General features: G+C 38.4%; 1 long non-coding RNA gene and 1 pseudogene across 31 annotated transcripts in view; one reads left to right on the top strand and one right to left on the bottom strand.

The window, feature by feature from the left end:
* Positions 1 to 14,326, top strand: part of LOC120594578 (uncharacterized) — a 120,702-nt gene that overhangs the window by 37,353 nt on the left and 69,023 nt on the right. For 21 of the 31 annotated variants that reach the window (XR_005650624.1, XR_005650625.1, XR_005650628.1 and 18 more), the window contains exons 4-5: positions 2,612 to 2,698; positions 12,505 to 12,675. This is a non-coding gene — a long non-coding RNA (uncharacterized LOC120594578). Of the gene's footprint in view, positions 1 to 2,611; positions 2,699 to 12,504; positions 12,771 to 14,326 lie in introns of all 31 variants that reach the window. The other 10 variants (XR_005650615.1, XR_005650612.1, XR_005650611.1 and 7 more) reach the window with 4 other exon arrangements.
* LOC120594746 (uncharacterized) lies at positions 1,458 to 1,576 on the bottom strand (annotated as a pseudogene).

Genomic DNA, 14,326 nt, shown 5'->3' with positions numbered 1-14,326 from the left:
CATAGTAATCTTATGAAATAGGTACTTATTCTATATTTATGAATAATGAAAGTGAGGCAAATAGGTTTTAATACTTTGCCTGCATTTACTCAAGTGAAAAGTGATATCAAACCCACTAAATTATAATGTTATAATGCCTGGTTGAAGCTTAAAAAAAAAGAGGGAGCACTCAATATCTTGGTGGTTTTTGTATTTTTTGTTTTTGTTTTATTTAGAATGACAGACCCTCAGAGTTGGAAAGAACCTTTGAGGTATTACAATCAATCCCTTTGTGTCTAGTCAACCATCCAGTTAGTTACAAGAATGCTTTCTATCATTCCCCTGACAGATGATCATCCAGGTTCTTTTCGAATACTTCTATTGCTGGGGAGCTCATCATTTCTTGAGGAATCCCATTATATTGTTGAATAGCTTTCATTGGTAGAAAATATTTCTTGTTTTGAATTGTAATTTAATGAGGTGACTTATCAGTTTTAGGCCTATTCCCTGGAACTATACAGGAGAAATATAATCCATCTTCCACATTCTTGTGAATGTTTGAAGGTAGTCTTCCTATTTATAAGGCATATTTGTAGTTTTCTCATAGTATCTAAATTTGTATTCAATTCATATTGGTCTGTACAAAAGCAATCTTACTACTTTGAAAGTACAGCCTTGCAACAAATCTGTTTTACTTTTTGTAATTAGTTAGCACATAGTGTGGGCCCTTCCTGTGTTTTAGGAGAACACATGGATAGTGAGCAGAATTTATACAGTTGTACATGAGTCTGGAGGTCCTGCATATATAAGACTGCTGCCCTGTACACAGTCAGAGCTCACAAAATGGCTGGAAGTTTATCCGGGCACTTGACAAAACTGCATTTACTTCATCAGACCACTAGGTGATGAACGACTCCCAAACCCAAACTGCCAGCACCGGTTGTGTACTGTTTGTACCCAGAAAGGCCATCAGAAGTCATCTGGTACAACCTCATTAAAAGTGTTTTTTTGTGGGGAAGGGAAACACATCTGTATATACTTTGTCTTTCCTTGCTTTGTTCCAACTAGGACACATCTTTGAGTGATTTTCTTAGAAAAGGGTCATGGATGATATTTTCAAGGGCTTTATATATCCAATTTTTTTCTTTAATTTTCATTTATAAATGATATCTTGTCTGGATTTAGGATTCTTGAATAGTAGTCCTAGTCTCTACAAAGTCAATATGCAGCTTTCTACTTTCTTCACTTTCTGGTGATACAGATGAAGAGTCCAATGCCATAGGATTCTTTGTTCTTTGTAAGTAATATCCTATTCTCTTTTTGGAAGTTTGTAAATTTTTTTTTTCCTGGTTAGTGTTTCATCATGATGTGCTTAGGTGTGTCTTTAAAATAACTCTGCTTGTCACTTGGTGAATCTTTTATACTTAAAAACTTAAATCTTTTCTTTTTTTCTTTCTTTTTTTCTTCTTTCTTTTTTACACCTACAGTACCTGGTCTTCGTAGGTGGTCTCCCATCCAAGTACTAACCAGGCCCGACCCTGCTTAGCTTCCAAGATCAGATGGGAGCGGGTGTGTTCTGGGTGGCATGGCCATAGACAAAACTTAAGTCTTTTCTTAATTCAAGGAAGTTTTATTATTTTCCTTCGTTTCCAACCTCTTTACTTTACAGATAAGGAAACGGAGCCCAGAAAGGTTAAGTGACCTGCCCACCGTGTCTCAGCTAGTTATAAATGAACCTCAAGTAAATAACCTCACTCTTTTGATGAGCTAGATTTTCATTGTATTGAATATTGCTCTGATGAGAGGGCCATCATGAACAACATGGAAGTGTTTTAGTTAGACAGGAATTTTGCCAAGGGTTTGTGGGGAGATGAAGAAGGAAAAAGAGGTGATTAAATTCATTATGATTAATACGTGGCCCATTTGAAGGACTGCAAAATTCACCAGACCCCTGATACTCCAGTTAACTGGATCTACCCCAAAGCTCTAAAACTTAGTAAAGCCAGGAAGTTGATGAACATTTGGAGAATTAGATATTTAGTTGTCAGCAGTTGGATAAGCATGGTCATGTCCTATTGTATATATTGGAAAACACATAAATGGCGTCTGAAGACTTGGAGACAGACATCATAAACTGTGTCTTATCAGTGGTTTGGTTTCTGTTTTGAGTTCCAGCCTGGGACCATGTTCTGCTGGGAATCACCCTTTCCTGGTTCTATTGATCTTTGGATTTCCCCAGCTCTTCAGTTCCTTTCAGTTTTGAAATGAAACCTGCCCCAGAGGGTGAGGTCAGGTACTCGAGAGGACTTTGACAGCTTACTCAAGGTTGTTTTCTTTTTAGAGCCGTCTGGTATGTGACTGCATGAGATATAAGGCTCAGCAGGCTGTGATATAGACTAATTGATGGTGAATCAGCTATTGGGTAAGGCGTAGGCAGTATCATTTCTTTGGGTAACAGGAAAACATGTAGACCAAATATGTTGTCTTTCATCCTCAGAAAGTTGAAAGTTAAGAGCACAGTTTAGACTAGAGACTGGCCATGATCTCTCCACTTTTGCTTTACTGAAGATGGAAAGGCTTTATTTCTTTCAGTGTCTTCTCTTCATTTATATAACCCTTTTTTTCCTTTCAGGGAGAAGCCAAGTCCCTGGCTGCTTTCTGCTGCTCCAGCTTCTAAACATTTATACTGTACCTCCCAGGATTGCTGCTTTGATATCAGGTGACCCCTCTAGATACCCTTAGACACATACTCCCATGTACCCAGCCCCCGACTCCTTCACAGAATGCAGTTCCCCTCTTTCCTTTGCTGTTTTCCACGATATTACAGCGCTTCACATGGAATTTTTATAAGTGGAATTGGCTCGCTCTTCAGCTCATCTCATACCACTTCCCCCTGATTTTACCCGAGTGTCTCTTAGCCTCAACCCCCAGCACTGCAGAGCTGCTTCCAGACCTTCAAATACCTTTTCTCCTTTGAGACTTATACTGGCCAGCAAGGCCACTTGATCCCTGTCCTTGAAGCTGGTATCTATACTCATTCTCCCATGTTTGCTGTCTGACCTCCCTTCCTGGGGCTCTGGCCAGGCTAGGGGATTGGTGGCCAGGCTTGGCCTGGAGCCAAGGATTCAGGATAGAGCATGGAATTAGGGGGCTTGATGTTAGCATTACAGACGTGGGCAATTGGAAAGCCGAAAGATCTGAGTATCAAGGCCAGTGGAGGGTGGTAGAAACAGAGAAAATTTAGTATCTGAAGAAAAAGAGTATCCTTTGTAGACTTCCTCTTCTGCCCATTTTTTACAAAAACTTAATGTCTTAAGAACCGTTTGGTTCACAGCAAAATTGAGAAGGTGTAGAGATTCCCATTAATTTTTGAAAAATGGGTCTTTAATTTTACAGAGAAGATAGTAATCTAAAAAAATGAAAACATTATAGATATTTTGAATACTCCTGTTTCCCTCTCCCCCATTTTAATTATGTCTGTATTCCTTAGAGGTAACCTGAGAGTGGTTTGGAATATACCTTCCAGACTTTTTCTGTATTTTCGCATACATATATATGAGTTCAGAAAAAATTTAAAGTGTTATTTTTGTGTTTTTTTTATTTATTTACACAAATGGGGTCACATTTTATGTATTCTGGTATTTCTTTCTTGATTCAGTAATGTGCCTTGACAATATTCCATGTTGTTACATGAAGATATTCTCATTCCTTCTAGCTGCTGTGTAATATTTCATAGAATAGATATACTGTATTTTATTTAGCTATTTTCCTATGAAGGAACATTAAAGTATTCCAGTTTTTTCTTGTTATGAATGATTCTTATTGTGTTTTAAATGTCAGCATTCTGTTCCTAGGCCTTGTTTTTCTTTTCCTCATACTCTTCGTAGGTGATTTCAATTTCTCTAATGGCTTCAGTTACCATCTACACATGGATGATGCCCAAATTTCTCTCCAGACCAGAATATTCTACTGCTTATATGGACAACTCCACTGATGTTTTGTAGACTCAGGAAAATGCAGCCTCTTGCTCTTCCCTACTTGCTCCTCATCTGGTGTCCTGTCACATGATAAATAGCACCACCGACCCACATAGTTGCTAGGCCCCAAGTCTAATAGTCATTGTAAGTCCTTTCTTCCTTTCCTAGGACTTGTTTTCCCAAGTATTTCTTTGATCCAGTCGCTTTCTTTCTTCCTTCATTGCTACTACCCTATACCTAAGTTTCTCAATTTATAAAATAGAATATTTGTGAGGCTTAATGAATTAATAATATGTATAAAATGCTAAGAACAATAGATTGGCATCTAGTAAGGGCTATGTGGATGTTAGCGGTTATCATTGTTATTGTCTTCTCCTTCTCTTCCTCCTCGCCCCAATCTCTGCCTCCAGTGTTGATTTTATCTCCCCCTACTTCCATTCCATTCTCCATACTGCAGCCCGAGTGATCTTTATAAAATGTAAGAATGCTCATGATCTAACTCCCCTGCTTAAAAAACTTCAGTGATCTTTCTGTACTATTACCCCCACCTGGAATGCTTTTTCCCTTGATCTTTGAATGGCTGGTTCCTTTTTATTGCGATACCTGCTTTTAAATGCCATCTCCTCAGAGAGGCCTTCCCCGGACCGCATAATGATTCTAAAGTAGTTACACATGTACTTTCTATCACATCACCTATTTTAATTCTTTGCATAGCTTTTACCAATATGTGATCTATTTTGGTTTAATCACATACTTGTTTATAGTCTCCTCCAGTTAGAATGTAAATTCTCTGAAAGTAGAGATATGTCTGTTTTATTCACTGTTGTATTTCTAGCACCTAGGACAGTGCCTGGCATGTCGTAGGCACTCAGTGAATACTTGTTAAGTGAATGATAAAACAGCTTTATATGTCTTATGAGACCCTACTTGGTCTCTTCAGCATCATCTGCTTCTTAGTACACTTTCTACCTTGGCCTCCCAGCTCTTCCCATCTTTCAGATGTGTTTTCTTGCTGCAAGACCTTTGCATATGCTGTTCCCTATCCCTAGAACACTCTTCTTCAAATACCCTGCCACTGCCTGGGTGTCTTCTATTCATTCTTCAAGTTTCAGCTTAGGTGTAGCTTCACCTTACTAGTCTTTTTTTTTTTTTTCCCGTCTTTATTGAAATATAATAGACAATTAGTTGCTTATATTTACACTGTACAATTCAACAAGGTTTTTTTTCACTTATAGTTGGCATACAATAATATACTAGTATCAGTTGTATAGATTACTAGCTTTTTTAATCTTGTAGTTTTAGAAGTGTTGCCTTTAATTCTACATATTGTAATTATTTAATTGTCTGTCTCCTTCACTAGACTGTGAGTTTTGTCAGACAAAGGCTTATGTTTTGCCCACTATGTATTCTTAGTCCTAGCTGCTGTGGGCTGAAAGGATTCCTTAAGATGGGGGTTGGTGGGTAGAATGGATAGCGTATCAGGGATATCACTTGAGAGCTAACAAAGTGTGTCTTACAATGTCAGGGTGGGATATAGACATTTGGCCCTGGTTTATTGTTATTCTCCTTATTCTATTACCTTTGGTGATGCCAGTGTTTGGCTGAACCATCTAAGTACTTGAGAGGAACCATCCAATATACTTATCTCTCTCTGAGATGTATTCATAAAATCAGGGTAAGCCTGGCAAAGGACTTGTCCATAAAAGGGACGTGAGTGCTGAGGATAAAGGATTAGGATCCTAGTGGGCTAATTATTTACTCCAAGTGGCTGATGGCAGGATAACTGAGAAAAGAGTGGAATCCTAAGCAAGGAAGGAAGCAAAAAGGCCTTAGGCATAAGGTGAGACAAAGATGAAACAGGAAGCTGAATCATAAGGTCAGAATACACAGAGAATCAGGGTAAGTAGGTGGCATATAAAAAGGAACAGAGCAAGCATTTCAGGATTAGGGGCATAATCTTAAGTATTATTTAAATAATCTTTTAACATTCTTCTTTAGTGTGGAACCAGCTTTTGGATTATAGGAGCACCAGGTAGTTGACATACAAGGGTTTGAGCTAGATTGTATATTACTTTGTGTTTTATGTGCTATTTAGAGTCAAATCCCCAGAAATCTTATGTTAGCTTTTCCCCTTCCCCTTCTATTTCAACTCCCAAGAGCCTTCCTTCACTCCTTTTAAATATACTAGGTTCAACTAGCTCATCTTTGAAAAAACTTTCCTCTTCAGAAGTCTGAAGCAATCCTGGTTTCTCTTTAGGTAGGGTGAGCAACTCCTTCAGACTACCTCCTCTCACCAGACCAGGCATAGAAGATGGCCTCAGCAGCCTCAGGGATTCAGGACTCTCTGCTCAGCCTGAACTGATGGAATTTCTTTCTGAATTTTGGAGAGGGACATGGGAATGTAGAGTACAGGGTGAGACTCTTATTGGTGAGGCATAATAAAGAGTAGTGGAAGACTGGCTGGATGTACATAGATGGTAGGATCTGAAAGTGTGTAGACAGTGGACTTGAAAGTTTCTGACTTGGAATGGTGTATGAGTTTATGGCAGTGTCAGGGGGTTCTGATGTGCTAAGTAGAGAATCTTGGTGAGTAGTGCTGGTCATTAGTTCTTAGAGGTGGTTTGTATGTATTCTATGTAGCCTGGTTGACTAGTAGCTGGTCTAATGGCGGGTACAGAGTGGGACTCATGGGGATAGAAACAGTACTTTGAAGAGGAGGGATGTGTTCTCTTTTGAAGATTGGGTGGAGTGATTGTGTGTACATACTGGGCAGTCTAAGGCCTTGTCACCTGGTCTGTGTGAGGCGAGGCATCTGCACTCCTTTCCTAGAGCTCCACTGGGAAAATTGACCTAAGAAAGCTGCAGATTGTGGCCATTGTTAGTGATTTGTCAAGTATAAGTGCGCCGTGACTTTGACTAAGCCCCTTGCTCTGATGTCTTCCCTTCTATAGTCTGCTTTGTTGCCTTCAAATTTTATAATCCATTCTGACTCCTCTTTCTAGATTACTTCATGCTCAGCTTTACTCTTGGCTGTACATAGTCCCCTAATTTTGACATTGCCAGCCAGTGTCAACTGATGGCCTTTCTCTGTTAGTCCTCTTCCGAGAGCTATGATTTTGAAACTTTGATGCATAAGAATTACCCAAGGACAGGGGGGCTGGATATTTATTTAAAATGCAGATTTCTGGTCTCTGCTCCTATCCGTATTCTGATTCAGTAGGTATGGGGTATTAACCAGGAGTCTGGACTTTTATTGGCCTTCCTGGTGACTCTCACACCGGTCATCATCCTCAGTTCATTTTTGGAGAAACTGACTTAGGGGACTCTGCTGACCCCTGATCTCTAAAGGGGAGGGAAGGGGATCTGAACCTTCACTTGGATCCTAAGGTCCTAGGAATTTTAGTTTGTCACCTGTCATCCAGTGGAGACAATGGATAACTGTCTCTGTATACTGGCACCTCATCTTTTCATTGCCATAATAGGTGCAGAGTTCAGATGAAGTAGAGGGCCTTAATGATTCTCTCATGGCAGGTCAGTATCTCTGGGATTTATAGGGAGCTTTGACTTTGAACTTAGAAGGCAGGCTAGAATATAGACCTTGAAGGCTGCCAGTTGCACTTCAGATTTGTCTCTGGGGTGCCTCTCTTTCCTGTGCACATAGACCCTGCCGTAGTGTAGGTGGTCTTCATTTGGTCTTCAAACTGTCCTTACTCCCCACTGCAGCCATCCTCTGTACAACTTCCACTGTCCTGTAAAACAACCCAACTTTGTCTCTCTTCTTTTCAAATCCTCTGTTGCATTCCTATTACCTATATGATCAAGTCCAAATGTATCAGGTTGGATTAACAGTCTTGCATAATTTGGCCTAAATTGTGGCCTACAAGGCCCAGCAAAAACTAGTCCCTTCCTTTTTCTCAGGTCTTGTCCCTAGCCCCTATCATTCTTTTCTCCTGCAGACACCCTCCTCTGCTTGCAGTTCCTTGACCTCTTATTCAGTTCTCTGGCTTCAGGGCCTTTGTAGTGCTATAGCCTCTGCCTAGGACACCCTTTACCCTGCTCTTCACCTCATTGGCTATCCTTTGCCTTTAAGTTTCAGATAAACATTATTTCTTCTTAGAGGTCTTTTCTGGCCACTCTATACAAAGCAACTCCGTGTTACACATTACTTAGCACTCTGTTTGCTTCCATTAGGTCACTATTGCTTTTTATTAATTTGTCTTTCCCTCCTACTAGATTAAAAGCTCCATGAAGGCAGGGATCTTCTGCTCATGGTTATATCTTCAGTGCTAGTGCATAGAGGCATTCAAGTACTTGTTGGCTGAATTGTCTTTCATCTTCATGTTGGGATTTGGGGCTCTGCACAACAATTACCCTTTGCATGTGTTATTGCCTCTGCCAGAAGCCTCCTTTCGCTTATGATCTGGTCAGATTCCTTCTTGTCCTTTACCACTTCTCTCAGCAGTTCCTTGACGTCCCCAGGCAGTGCTAGTTCAACAGAGACAACACTTTGGTCCTCTCAAATGGACTTTTCACCCTGCATGGTGATTTCACCTATGTAAGAGATAGATAGTATTGCTTTCGGTTTACAAGATGACAAGCCAGAAGCTCTGAGAGATGGATTAACTTGGAAATGGCAGAACTGAGATTTGAACCCTGATATGTCTGTAGAGTCCTCACTCATTCTTTCTCACTGTGCACTCTCTAAAAGAAACCAAATAGACTCAGAGACACTGAAGTGAAAGAGGTGCTTTTTAAAAAATTACTTAGGTAATAAAAGTATATATATATACACTTTTCAAATTTCTTCAGTTAAATACAGTAAAAGTTATACTACTGACAAGCTGTTTATAAAGATGATGGAGTACAGTTACTATTATATTCAGAGGATGATGTGTATTTCATGTTTCTTTGATCATATCTTTGTGGAATCCTTGTGATAATGACAGAGTCAACGTACAACCTAGTAGAAATGAGCCGAGCTGAAATACTACACTGTTAAATTCAAACCAAAACAGTTATTAGTCATTTATTGTATCTTGGAGGATAAAGAGTGAAATCTGAAAAATTTTGTTGAGTAGAAAAATATGCAAAATTGGGGCACAAAGCCTATAACACATTTTGCATAAAAATACATCTTACTATATATATATGACACTAATTTAGTAAATTATGTTACATACTACCATATTATGCAGTTTTAGTATTTAGTTTTAGTATTTGTATGAAAAAGGGGGAAGACTTGATATACTTGTTATACTTAGACTACCTCTGGAAGTTTGTTTTATTTTTTTAAATATCTTTTTGTGTTTCTGAAGCTCCTTTTTTCTTTTTGCCCATGTGTACATCGCCTTTTTTTTAAATCTTAGTAAAAAATGCATAACGAAATTTACCATCTTAATCAGTTTTAAGTGTACAGCTCAGTATTATTTAGTATATTCACATTGTTGTAGAACACATCACCAGAACTTTTTCATCTTGCAAAACTGAAACTCTTATACCTGTTAAACAATTTCCCATTTTCCCCTCCCTCTAGCCCCTGGTAACTATTCTACTTTCTCTTTTTATGAACTTGACTACTTTAGATACTTCATGAAAGTGAAATATAGTATTTGTCTTCTTGTGACTAGCTTATTTTACTTGTCAGAAAGTCCTTGAGGTTCATCTCTGTTGTACCATGTGACAGGATTTCTTTCCTTTTTAAGGCCTAATAATATTCCATTTTAGATATATACCACATTTTATTTATTTATCTGTCAATATATTGCATTTTATAAGCTTTTAAAAAATAGTTTGCTTCACCCTATAAATGTGATCATAAAAATTTGAATGTAAACATTGTATGTGTGGCAATAGGGGCAGAGGTTGGGGGTTATTAAATTATATCTCTCTAAACTTTACAGCAGAAAGAAAGATCCTTTGTCTAGTAAATGATCCAACTTTATGTCTTAGATTTTTGTATTTGAGATTTTTTTTTCGAAGTGAAACATATCTCTTACTAAGAATGGAACAAGAAAAGGGGAGATTATGTTTGAAATTGAAGATGTCTGTGTATGTCAAGATACCCTACCATTTGTCTTACTTCACCTACTCCTAGCATCTATGTTCTTCCTATTTCATGCACTAGAAATCTTGAGACCCCCTTTTTTATAACATGTTTCCTGTGTGTTGATTTTGTTTTCCCAAATGGAGTAAATTCTCAAAGGCAAGAGACATGTTATGATTATATCCTGTAGTGATGAGCATGATAGAAGTTGCTTAAAAACTACATATTCAAGGAAGACAAGAGAGATGGAGAGAAAGAAGTTCCTGTGCTGAAGAGATGTTTGCTTTTGGTTTTCCTGTGACTCATCTTGGACTCTTTACTAGTGAAGCGTTTCTTCTACTTGCAGACTAAGTGTGTTGTATGTCTGTGTGTGTGTCCATGTGTGTGTGTATGTGTGTGACATTCTCTGCCAAAAGCCCAGGAAAGAGAGCAGAAGCTGGCATGGGCCTGAAAGCCGTGGTCTGATAGTATGTAGTAAGACTTCTGTGTTGCAGCCCCAAATATAATCTCAGATTTCTATTCCCTAATTTTAAGCCTGGATATTCAACTCTCAGAAGGACAGCTGGACCTGTATTTGCCTTAGACCTCTCAAATTTAGTAGCACATGGTAGGAATGTTTGATAAAAGTGATTTGTCATTTTCGATGATAGTGAAAGCATGTAGGGGTATCCAAGAGGTGATAGAGAGTATGTGAGAAATATTTTCAGTCAAATCCTTCTCTAGGTCCCCTACCTCTACTCATGTGCTTCCATTCCCACCCTAAGGGTAAAGAAATAAGGGTTAGCAACATGGATTCCACCTTTGGAAAGCTTCCAGTTCCTTGTTTGTGGCTTTATGCTCAGGCAAGAAGTGTAATCTGTTCACACATATCTGAGATGAAATATATCTGGACCTTGTCCACCAGGTTACTTGAAACCTCAACTCAGACTAAAAATGTTTTAATCGAACTAGCATGTCTGGTCAGCTTGGGCAGCTTTCTTGGTAGGGACCAATTCTTGAGAACCTTAGTGGAGAAGTATGTGCATCTCTAGGGTAGTTGTGGCAAGGTGGTGGGCGTGTGGGATTGGGCAAGAATTTTACTTAGCCAGGATAGCTTGTTGGATGCAGGCATGGAGGAAGGGAAGGGATAAAGTAGGGGACAAAAAGGACTCAGCACTGTGTCATTTTTTGCTCATAGGAAGATACAGGCACTCATTGCCAGGTGCAGAGCTCTGGCCTGCTATCTTTTCACCTCCCTGTGACTGTCACCTCCTGGCTTCCCTGCAAGGCATTTGAGATTAAGTAGGAAATGAAATAGGGACTCTGAATCAGAAAACCTTGCTTTAAGTTTTACAGATCTGCAGGGAGGAAGTGTACCTCCCAGGATCTGTTTCCTATGTGCTAAAATTAGAGGAATCTTATCCAGATGTGTGGAGGTTTCCCTCCATTGTTCTTATGCCCCCTCAGTTTAGCTTGATCCTAAGCTTTTAGCCCTTTCATCCTATCACTGGCCTGGCTTCTGGGAAGCGTAGGGAAAAGGGTTAGGAAAGAGGGGGAGAGTTAAAGAACTGGTTGGGGTATGTGGATTTGCTGTCCTTAAATCCTTTCTGGAACAAAGTGTAGGTTTGGGGAAGAGAAAGAGTGAGTGAGTAGGAGAACAAACAATGCCACCTGTACCACTTGTGTGTCTGGCACTCAGTCCGGACCTTTGCTTCATATTATCAATCTCTTTCTGCATTGTTCCTCTCTCTCATTTAAAGCATAAATGTGTATACACATGTAATTTCTTAATTTCATGGAATCATACCTTTTTAAAATACTGTTTTATAATCTTTTTTCACCTTTTCTCCCAGCCTTATTGAGTTATAATTGACATATAACATTGCGTAAGTTCGAAGCTTACAATGTGATGATTTTATATTGTTAAATGGTTACCATAATATGGCTAACACATTCATCACCACACACAGTTACCTATTTTTTTGTGTGTGGTGAGAATCTTTTTTCATTTGATTGTGTGTTATAGACATCTTTTCATGTTAACCAATACAGAATAAGTGGTTGAATTGTATTTTAATGTGTGGCTATACCATAATTCATTTTTTCTCTAATATTTAATCTCTTTTATCTCAATCTGTTATCAATGGGGTCTTCCCTGTCCCCCTTACTTAAAATTGTAACAAACCTCCTTCCTTTCCTATCTCCCTTTTTGCTTTTCTCTGTAGCATTTAGCACCACTTGATAGACTACATTTTAAAAATTTGTGTATTGCCTGACATGCTCTATTAGAATGTAAGCTCCATGAAGACAAGGATTTTTTTTTTTATCCACTCCTTTATACCTGATGCGAAGAACAGTTCCTGATGCACAGTTGGTGCTCAATAAATATTTGTTTAATGAATGAATTTCTTGGACTTTTGGTGTACATATTTGTTTTTTTATTTGCAATATTTTTGTTGTTATGTACATTCTGTGATAAAAACCTTGGTATATAATCTTTGCACATTTTTCTACTTATCCTCTTAGGATAAATTTCAAGAAATTTCAAGAAAAGGATATGCACATTTAAAATGTTGATTCGTGGAGCCAAACTACCTGTAAGAATATTAACTTCTACCAATAGCGCATAAGAGTGCCGATTTTTCCACATCATCAGTAACATTGGATTGTGTATTTTTCATCTTCCTCATGTGACAGGTGAGGCATGGTCTTGTTCCTGTAACATAGTAAGTGAGAATGTGATTCTGGAGCCATCCTGAATTCTCACTTAGCCATTTACTGTGTGACCTTAGGTAAGTCATTTAACTTCTCTCAGTTTTATCTTTGATAAAGTAGGTGTATAGATAGCACCTGTTTCCAGGGGTTAATAAATCAGTTAATTCGAGTAAAATGCTTCTAGTAGTAACTGAGATGGAACACTCAATAAATATGATTTAATTTACATTTCTTTGAATATTAAAGATTGAACATCTTTTCAAATGTATTTTTGGACATTAGTATTTTTTCTTTGGATTGCTTATTCATGTCCTTTGCACATTTTCCCAGTAATATTTTCCTAATAATTTGTAAGAGCTAAAGTATTAACTATTATATATGGTGCAGAATTGTTCCCAGTTTTTTTTCTGTCTAGAAGTTTTACATTTTTAGGTAGTCAAAATAATATTTTCCTTTGTAGTTTTCTCTGCTAGTAGGCTAGTGTTTAGAAAAGGCATGTTTTGCTACCTCAAAATTATAAAAAAAAATACTCATTCTCTTTGTGTGTTTGTGTGTGTATTTTTAAATCTTTAAATTTAATCTTTAAGTCTTTGATCCATCTGGAATTTATTTTGATGTGAAGACAGCAGTTGAGATCTGGCTCTATTTCTTCTCTGTTGAGTAGTGTCCCATTCCCATTTACTGAAGAAGGAGGAGCAAGAGCAAGAATCAGGGAGGATTCTCCTTTAGGATAATCTGTTCTTTCCTCCTCTAATTTGAAAGTGGGATGTCATGGAAATATCAGATATCCGTTTCAGAGAATGAATTCATTTTTTGGACTCAGTAGTCCAAATTCAGTCAATAGTCATTCTAAGTTGTGGGATACATATGCTGTGTAAAACAGTTTGGAATCAGAATTTACAGCTTGACTCCTAAGTGATGAGGTTGCTGCACTCATCGGTGCAGTTCTCTAATGGCTCTGAGGGGCTCCTCCTAAGTGGATCCTAATTCGAGAACTGTTTTGAAGGGGCCATTGCTAGTTTGGAATGATAAGTTCTGTGTTGTTCAAAAACTGAATGAAATGACTGAAGCAGATATTTCTTCATTCCAGCTTGAGAGTATTGATAAAGTATATCAAATGGTAATAAACTCATTGTGTTCCAGCTCTGCCCTCATAGTTCTTTTTGGAACTCTAGTCCCATTCAGTTTCTTGCCTCTGACTCAAGATAGAGGGAGGATGATTCTTGTATAACAGGGCATCCACAAATACCATGGCAGCTACTATCTGTCAGAAATGATGAAGAAGGATAGCTAATTCTTACGTATTGTATATTACATTCCAGGAACTGTTCTGAGTACCATATATGTGCGTGTGTGCATGCATGCATGCATGCCCTGCCTCCCCCGCAAATTCATGTCTACCTAGAACTTGTGAATGTGATCTTATTTGGAAATACGGTCTTTGTACATGTAATCAAGTTAAGATTAAGTCATACTGGGTTAGGGTGGACCCAAATTCAATGACTGGTATTCTTATAAGAGGGAGACAAACACAGAGGGAAGATGCCCATATGAAGATGGAGGCAGAGATTGGAGTTATGCTGCCACAAACCAAGGAATGACAAAGATTACTGACAACCACCAGAATCTTGAA

This window comes from Pteropus medius, unplaced genomic scaffold (genome assembly GCF_902729225.1).
Source record: "Pteropus medius unplaced genomic scaffold, Ma_sr-lr_union100, whole genome shotgun sequence".
Classification (NCBI taxonomy): Eukaryota; Metazoa; Chordata; class Mammalia; order Chiroptera; family Pteropodidae; genus Pteropus; species Pteropus medius.
The sequence above is the reverse complement of the archived record's forward strand: the minus strand, read 5'-3'. Positions and strand labels throughout refer to the sequence as shown.